Here is a 9,219-nt window from a genome sequence, read left to right on the forward strand (position 1 = left end):
TTATTATAGTATAATTACCTGGCCTCTCCCAAATCTTGTTCTAAATTTACGATAATATCTTTGGCTGGTACGTATCTACAGCCACCGCCCAGGGTTATTATTATGATAAAGAACATAGTTCTAAATATCAAAATCAGTTTGAATATTCAATAAATACATTTAATTTATATGAATGTAATTTTATTTATTTACTTACATGGTAATCCCTGACGAGGTTCCTCTACTTTTGGCTGTACTATTGCCCAAAAACCCTCATTCGAAATATTCTATTTATTCTGATTCAATTAAATGGATTGGTTAATTTGAATTTAAATTCTTTTTTAAAGAAATTATAGATATTAATCATATGAACCTATTGGCAACAGAATCCCAAAAATCATGGTGGCTTTTACCATTAATATTATCACAGGTCAAAAAACGATCTATCTCACACATATCGGATACCTATATATCAGTGACTAATTAGGTACATATCGGGCATTTTACATATTAACAACATATCGGATACCCGATTTGTCACATAATGCGCAAATTTCAAATATGGTTAAAAAAATGTAAATTACCAAGTGTCCGATATCCAAACTATTAGTCACTGATCCATTATCTAATATATATCGGTCACCGATATTCGTACAATCTTTAAAAAAATTTGTGTATTTATTTAATATATATTATCGTAGTATAGAAAACAGCTACTGATTTCTGCCTATTTGGTATTGGCTTTGTACGCTTTGTACTTTGTAAAAATGTAATACAGTGTACAAAAAAAGATAATTGCTATGGAGTACTTTGATTCAACTTCATACGGAGTTTTTCCAAATCATAAATACTTATAAATAGATGATATTTATTTACTTTTTTAGGAAATATTGAATGATAAGATTATTATATAAGCAAGCCAACTCTCAGTGATCATAGTAATACAAGAGTGCGGCCAGAGAATACCTAAACTTCAAACCCGTTATCAAAAGCATATACAAATTATTCAAATTACTGCGATTTTCTGAAATCCACTTATTGTAATTAAATTTCTCATGGCAAAAAAATAAATACGTTCCCCTTTTTTTCTTTGTAAACTATTACACTGGATTTGCAAAATGGCGTATAAGGTGTATTGTACTATTACCATACTATTAGGAATTTTTCTATATAGCCAGGATACCTAAAAAAAAATAAATTTTAAGGAGATATTTTTTTTACCCAAATCGTAATAAAATTGTAATACAAACTAATTCCATATAAATAACGGATTTTATTTCTCCAACATCTTTAGTTCAATCGTTACTGATAAGGGTGATTATTGGTATCTTTGATTCCAGCGATCACTTCTGATGGAAGTTTGATAACTGGAGGCGATCGATTCAGTCATATTGAATTTGGATCCTATCTTTCAATTTAATTAATCTTTAAAGAAATATGTAAGCCAAAATACCTGCGCTGATCCCTGTCCTTTTAGAGTTTATAGGGTGATGATGAAGATCGGCTATTGCCCAAGTATACTCTTTATTGATTAATTTCTTTGAGAGATGTTTTCGTCAATGTGCTTTGTACGATAACAATGTTGCCTCTATAATTCCGGGCTGGATTAGAGGAAAAAGTCCTGATTGCACCTCACCCATTTTGTCGTCAGGCACAGTCTGAAACTTCCGTTTGTAAACTTTTATTTCCATACCAACTGCGTGGGTTTAAGGTATATTTTATTTCCTAACCCTAAGACTTACTTGTTAGGTTAGGTAGGTTGCATTGCACTCTGTAGCCTACCTTTTTAATGAGTTTTATGGCCATGTTTGCTCATTTAAAAATGAATTAAACAGGTTGCCATATCATTAAACACATCGCAGCCATTTGGTGATGAAGCTATAATTGTCTAATAAGGGTTCGCCCTGTCTGGCAATTTATGGTGGATTCAAATGGATCAAATTACAAACAATAATAATTTAGTCAAATGAGAATTCCAGGAAGGAACGAGGATGCTTTGTCTAATTGAAAATATTTTTTTTATTTTATTTTATTTTTTATATTTTTATTTTTATTTTATTTTATTTTTTTATTTTTTATTTTTCTATTTGAGATTATTCATCGTATCCTATGTTCATTCATAAATGGTATTTTCGAATATACTTATCCTTATTATCATAGCGAGTTTTTTTAAAGCGTACCTGTGACATCTCATCTGACTTGGGAAGTGTTGCTGAATCTAAAGCAAGGTACCCGGTTAATCCTTAACTTTGGGTTATGAGTTATGATTTAAGCATATAGTAATTTAATTTGACTTACATACCAAAAACAAAAATTTGTGTATATTTTCATTTTAATTTTTTTGAAAAAATAATATTATCGTATTTAGCTCATTAATCTAATTTATCGTATGTTAATATAGAAAATTTTATTAATTAGTTTTTGATATCTTATTAAATACCTTATCCGTAATTAAATTGTTACTGTAATAAAGTAATCAGTACCGTAACTTGTTTATTAATAAAAAATAAACTGTAATCTATAGCTTTATCAAACCATGATATTTTTAATTTAATCAATCAATTTTTAAAAAAATTAAATGAAAATGGTTGAATTCTGATTTTTATTAAAGTCTGATTAGTATTTTTTACGATAAACCTATTTAGGCAAAAGTGTAATAATTGTAAAATTTATTTTTTTGATTTTTTATTTTTTGATTTAGATTTATTTTTCTTTTTTTTCCTTTTGTTGTTATTTTTGTTATTTACGACGTTATTATCAACATCATCATCGGCACCATTGTTGTCTTGAATAATGCTTTCATCAGTATCATAATCATAAACCGGGATATTTTTGGTTAAACGGTTGAATTTTTCAAGTGCTTCTCTATTCAAACACCAGCTTGGTGCGCTGGCAGGTGGCACACTAGCTGTTTCTGTTTTGTCTAGAACTCTTTTACATTTTAAGTTTGGTGAATAACTCTACCGTTGGATCAATAAGATCATGTAATAAACGTTGAAGCTTAAATAAAGAAATTAAACTATAAATTAGTGTTTATACTTTGATAAAAAATAATAAAATATATATACAGCAGGAGATCTCTACCATCTTTCATAAATATATATTGAATTTTTTTTTGTGACTACTTCTTCTTCATCATTTTCATCATCTTCATCATCTTCGTCGGTTTCCTCCCATTCTTCAGAATGGTAGCCTGAATCTTTTAAAATTTGAACTAGATCCTTTTCAGAATATCGGCAAATGTACTTATCTTTGTTTTGTATTAGGTAATTGGCCGCGTTTGTTCTTCTTTTTTTTTCTAACAATGTTAATTATAAAGCACAATATAATTAATTTAAAAAAAAAACTAAATTTAATAGCTTCTGTTAATTAAATAATTTACATCCTGCATCCTTGAATTCTTCATTGCTCTTCTTTTGTTACGTTTTATTTGGACTTCCCTTGCTTTCTAATATTACTAACGCGATGGCGAGATCGCCAACATCCATATAACATCTTTAATAAATCACTATTTGAGACTTTATATTTTTTATTTACAAGTTTGTAAAGTGGTGGAAGCAACTTGGTGACTATGTTATCTTTTTACTCAGCCCATGTGAGCTCATAGTTAATACTGTATACGTCTTTTAGCTTGAAGTCGCTCCAAATAAACACTTCTTTCTGTAAAATAATAGATAAATGTAAATAGGATAAAAGCAGAAATAATATATAAAATAATCAAATACTTGCTTTTATCGTGTTATAAGAACTTTTAGAAAAGGAAGAAGAAGAAGAAGAAGAGGAGAATGATGATGATGATGATTCATCACTAGATGATACATTATCACTATTCATTGTTACGAAGTATAAAATCTTTTTGTTATTTTGTAAAATAAAAAAATCCCGTATAAAGTAGAGATTTTAAAACGCGAGAAAAGTTGATTGTGTGCAAATTTATAATGATTTCAGAGATTTCAGGATGCAGATCAAGGCTCAGAGGTAGCAACGCGTTTGCGCAATTCTCACCAGGTAAAAGTAACGCGCTCATAAAATTCTTGTGCAATTCTTTTGTATGATAAGGATTATTAAAAGCTCGTTTCTGAACGTCTTGATTACTAACTATTCAAAGTGATAGAATAAAAAATATATTTTATACATTTTAATAAAAATAAGTAATAAAAAATGTAACTCTGTATTTGAATTAATAAAGAGTAATAAAAAACGTAAAGTTGAAACCTCTGAAACCTTTGTGGCTGATTTAATAAAACCCAAAAAAAAGTATTTGTATATTTGCAATTGTACTCGTTGCAAAGGTGCAGAAGTTGATTCTTGCACTCAAGAGAAACATACGTATGATAATAGTTTGTGGGAATCGAGATCAAAAGATTCTAGAAAAAATCAGGAAAATACCATCATGATAAGAAAGAAAAAAACATCATCTGTTAATAATACATATATAAATACAGAAATAAAATTGAACATATCAAAAAAGCGAGAAAGAAATAATTACTCTAGTACATCTAGTCCGGATCAGGATCTTCTTATCCATAGGTCCCTCTTTCCAATATATTGAAGAAAATATAACATTATTTTCATCAAAACCTTCATGTTTTCGTATTCCAGCACCTACAATTGATGAAAATAATGATGAAATCAATTATTTTGGTGAGAATTATAATGTAGATAATATAAATGAGGGGGAAGAGAATGATGATGTAAATAATATGGATGAGGAAGAGAATGATGATGTGGATGAGGGAGAGGAGAATGATGATGTAAATAATATGGATGGGAAAGAGAATGATGATGTGAATGAAGGAGAGAAGAATGATGATGTAGATAATATGGATGAGAAAGAGAATGATGATGTGGATGAAGGAGAGGAGAATGATGATGTAGAAGATTTTTTCGCATCTCCTAAGATTGACAATGACAATGAAGAAGCATTTATAGTGGAAAGCTTAAGTGATTCTATTAATACTGAGATTATAATATGGCTATTTAAATTTCAACAAAGATTTCGATTGCCTGATATTGCACTTGAATCCTTAATAAAATTTTTTCATATAATTCTTATGCGCTTTGATAAGTTGCAATTTGAAAATTTTCCTACCTCATTATATATGGCAAAAATATGGTTAAACATTTTTCAACTGAAAATGCAATTAGCTGCATGTACCGATTGCCATAAATTGCATAATGTTAAAGATATTATTGCATATAAGGAAGAAGGAAAAGTTGCTATAATGAATTGCCCGTATAAAGAGTATCCAAATAATCTAATATCAAGTCGTAATCACTAATGCAATAATCCACTTTCCATTCTCAAAAAAAATAAAAATGCAACAATTGCGGTATCTCGCATGCTTTATCCTAAGCCAAACATTCGTCAGCAATTGAGCATTTTATATCAACGACCAGATTTTGAGAACATGTTAAAATTATCAGGGACTCAAAGAAACGAAAATAATATCTATTCAGATATTTACGATGGTAAGGTATGGAAAAATTTTCCATTTGATGGTAGTACCTTTTTTACAACAGAGACTGCCACAATTCATCTAGGTCTTCTCCTTAATCTTGATTGGTTCCAACCATTCTCCTACACGCAGCATAGTACTGGCGCTATTTATGCGTCTATTTGCAATCTTCCAAGGTCAGAAAGGAATAAGCCCGAAAATATTATATATTTGGGTTTCTTACCAGGACCAAAAGAGGCAGGGTTGGAACGCATTAATCATTATCTAGCTCCTATTGTAGATGAGTTATTAGAACTTTGGAAGGGGTGAAAAATACCAAAAACTCACCAATTTTCCAATGGTTTAGAAATAAAAGTTGCGTTAAGTGTTAGATCGTCTGATACTTCAGCTACACGAAAGTTATTTGGTCATAGATCTGCAGTAATGAAATGCTATAGGTGTGATAAACGTACCACTTATAGCGAGAAATTTAGAAAAACTCATTACAGAGGAATGCAAGACTATAATGAATGGGTAACAAAGTCTGCAGATCTTTTATTACATAGGCAATATGCTCATGAATGGTTGCAATGTAACTCAAAGTCCTCCAAAGAAGCACATTTTAAAGTACATGGTATAAGATGGACTGAAGTGCTTCGCCTACCATACATGGATCCTATACGATTTGCTGTAGTGGATCCTATGCATTGTCTTTTCCTCGGTGTTGCAAAATGGATAATCAAATCCATTTTTGTAAACCAAAAAAAATTAACTATGGAACAACTTCGTGTAGCACAAAACAGAATGGATAATATTGATTTACCTTCTGACATTCGGTAGAATTCCTCCAAAGATTGCAATCGGAAATGATAGGTTTTCTAACTTAACTGATCAATAGAAGACCTTTATTATGATTTATTCTACATCTATATTATGGGATATCTTAGATGATAATGATAGAAAGATCTTAGGGCATTTTGTTCGAGCTTGTAATCTTTTAGTAGCAAGATTTATTACAGATGATGATTTGAAGGAGGCGCAAGAGAGGTTAAAAGATATGGCCTACCTTATAGAATATACATATGTACCAGAATTTATAACAAGCAATATACATCTCGCACTTCATATCCCTGATTGCTGTCGTGATTATGGTCCTATATATAGTTTTTGGCTTTTCCCATTTGAAAGACTTAATGGATATATAGGTAAATTTACTTCAGTGTCTTTCAATTGTCTTTAGTACCTTTATTAAAAAAATTCCTGTTATTTAGGATCATATCCTAATAGTAACCGACAAATAGAACCCGAATTAATGAAAATTGTTCTTAAAAACACTTTGGTGGATTATCGATCTTATCATGTAAATGGACGTCTGGCCTTTTAGATGAATCTCTCCATCTTCATTGTACCAAAAAAAAAGCTGTAGGAAGTTTAGCAATCACAGCAGAAAGAAAGGAACTGCAGCATTTTCTATTTATGAGACATAATACGTCTATGATTTTCAAAATATATGGCACTGAACCATTACCTGGCCAAATGCTTAACCCATCATATATCAATGTCATTATGCCTTTGGAATTGCGAGGATTTCTATGTGAATGGTATGCAATATTATATGAAAGGGAAAAAGAAGATGTGTTAGGATTTATGGATTTGCATATGAATCAGCATGCAAGACTACAAATTGGCGCTGAAATATTTGGATCTATGATTTCTGGTCGCTATGAAAAAAATGCGAATATATTTGCAAAATGGAAAGCAGCTAATGATGATTCAGTTGACACTTATCCGGATGAAGTCCAATATTATTTTGAGCATGCCCTTAGATTTCCAGAAGGAACGAAAACTCACTTCCTAGCATATGTCAAGTGGTATAAACCTGCACCTTCTTCTAGTATTTGGTTTAAATATAGTTTTATGGAGCCAAAAATATCAATTACCGAATTATGGAAAGCCGAATACTTTCAAGAAGGTTGTGATTCCCTGTTAGCGGTTCATAGAATATTATGTCGAGCTACAAAATTTAGAAATATTACGGTAGGAAAACAAAAATATTTGTTGATTATACCTTTCACAGGTCGAAAAGTGAAAAATCAGGCACCAATCAGGTACCAATCAGGTAACTGATTGGTGACTGATTGGTGACCGATTGGTGACCGATTGGTGCCTGATTGGCATTTTCGCCAAATACCGTTACCAATCAGGCAGTTTGCTAACTTTTGATCTAGTGATTAGAAAAAGATGAAATATAGCTCATTGGAATCGACTCAACAAGACGAATCTAATGGTAGTAAAATCGCATCTCTAGGATTAATAGTTAATAAAAAATTAAATAAAATATAAATGATACATTTTTATTTTTATATTTTACTTAATTTCTCATCAAGTATTAATCCTAGAAATGCGATTTTACTACCATTAGATTCGTCTTGTTGAGACGATTCCAATGAGCTATATTTCATCCTTTTCTGATCACTGGATCAAAAGTTAGCAAACTGCCTGATTGGTGACGTATTTGGCGAAAATGCCAATCAGGCACCAATCAGTCACCAATCAGGTACCTGATTGGTGACCGATTGGTGACTGATTGATGCCTGATTTTTCACTTTTCGACCTGTGTTTGAATAGAAGATTTAACTTGTAGTATGCCACACCAAATAAAGAAAATGATGACACATTTGATTTCCATTTCAAGCTTAGTGATAATCGTGTATAATATAAGCAAGAAGATAGTATGTCTTGTGACTTTCATCAAATGAAAAATTATTAATCACGTATTACATAAGCATAATTTTTGCTCAACGAATTCGTTTAACGCGCTCAACATTAATTCAACATTTGAAAATTAACATTAAATCAATACGAGATGTAAAATTAATAAAATTAATTAATTTTTTTTTGCATTAGTAAGTCGTAATAAATAAATGTTAATTTTTACGTAAGAATAATACCGGGCCTAATTTACAAAATTTTTAATCACTTTTAATGGCTAATTTTTTTTTGTACGATGGAAAACAATGGAAGATCGACATTTTAATCTCTTTTAATGGACAAGAGACAGAGTTTTACGAATTCTATGTTTTGTGAATTTTATGATATAATATCATGAATCAACGAAATCATTTTAAAATGGTGTTACATTAAAAATTGTACTAATAATTAAAAAATGAAATGATGTAATATCATGATAATTGAATGGCATAATTAAAATTGTTACAAGAACTTTCTCGCATTTTTTTGATAATCAATACTAATTAATAATCAATACATATTTTTTTTTATAATCAATACATTTTTTTTTATCAAATATGTTTCCAAATATTCTAAACAATTTTTTAACAAAATTTCAAACAATGTCCTCATCTTCAACTGATTCAACCACCGTCAATGTTACCAATACCATCAATGTCAATACTACCTCCATTTTCGACACTATAACTTATTCTTCCGGCCGGGTGAAGTGGTCGGATGACCAAATCGCTGCTTTGATTGAGCAGCAGAGGTCAAGAAACTTCGAGTACCATTATCAAATTGCAGGAAGAAGTAGAAAAAATTTCTGGAATTCCGTTGCGAATAAAGTAAATGAGAGGTGTGGGAGCAATTATTCGGGCAAACAGTGCCAAACAAAATTCAATGAATTAGTGACCGGTTATCACGTGAGTTAAATATTAATAAAAATTTGTTGTAATAGTAATTTTAATACTTATTTAACACTTAATACTTTAGGATCAATTATTAGTGATTGCAAATGATCCGAGAGGGGCAAGAAGCCGTGCTGGTGCCATTTTTTTTGAAGTCATGA

Source organism: Rhizophagus irregularis, chromosome 30 (assembly GCF_026210795.1).
Source record: "Rhizophagus irregularis chromosome 30, complete sequence".
Lineage (NCBI taxonomy): Eukaryota > Fungi > Glomeromycota > Glomeromycetes > Glomerales > Glomeraceae > Rhizophagus > Rhizophagus irregularis.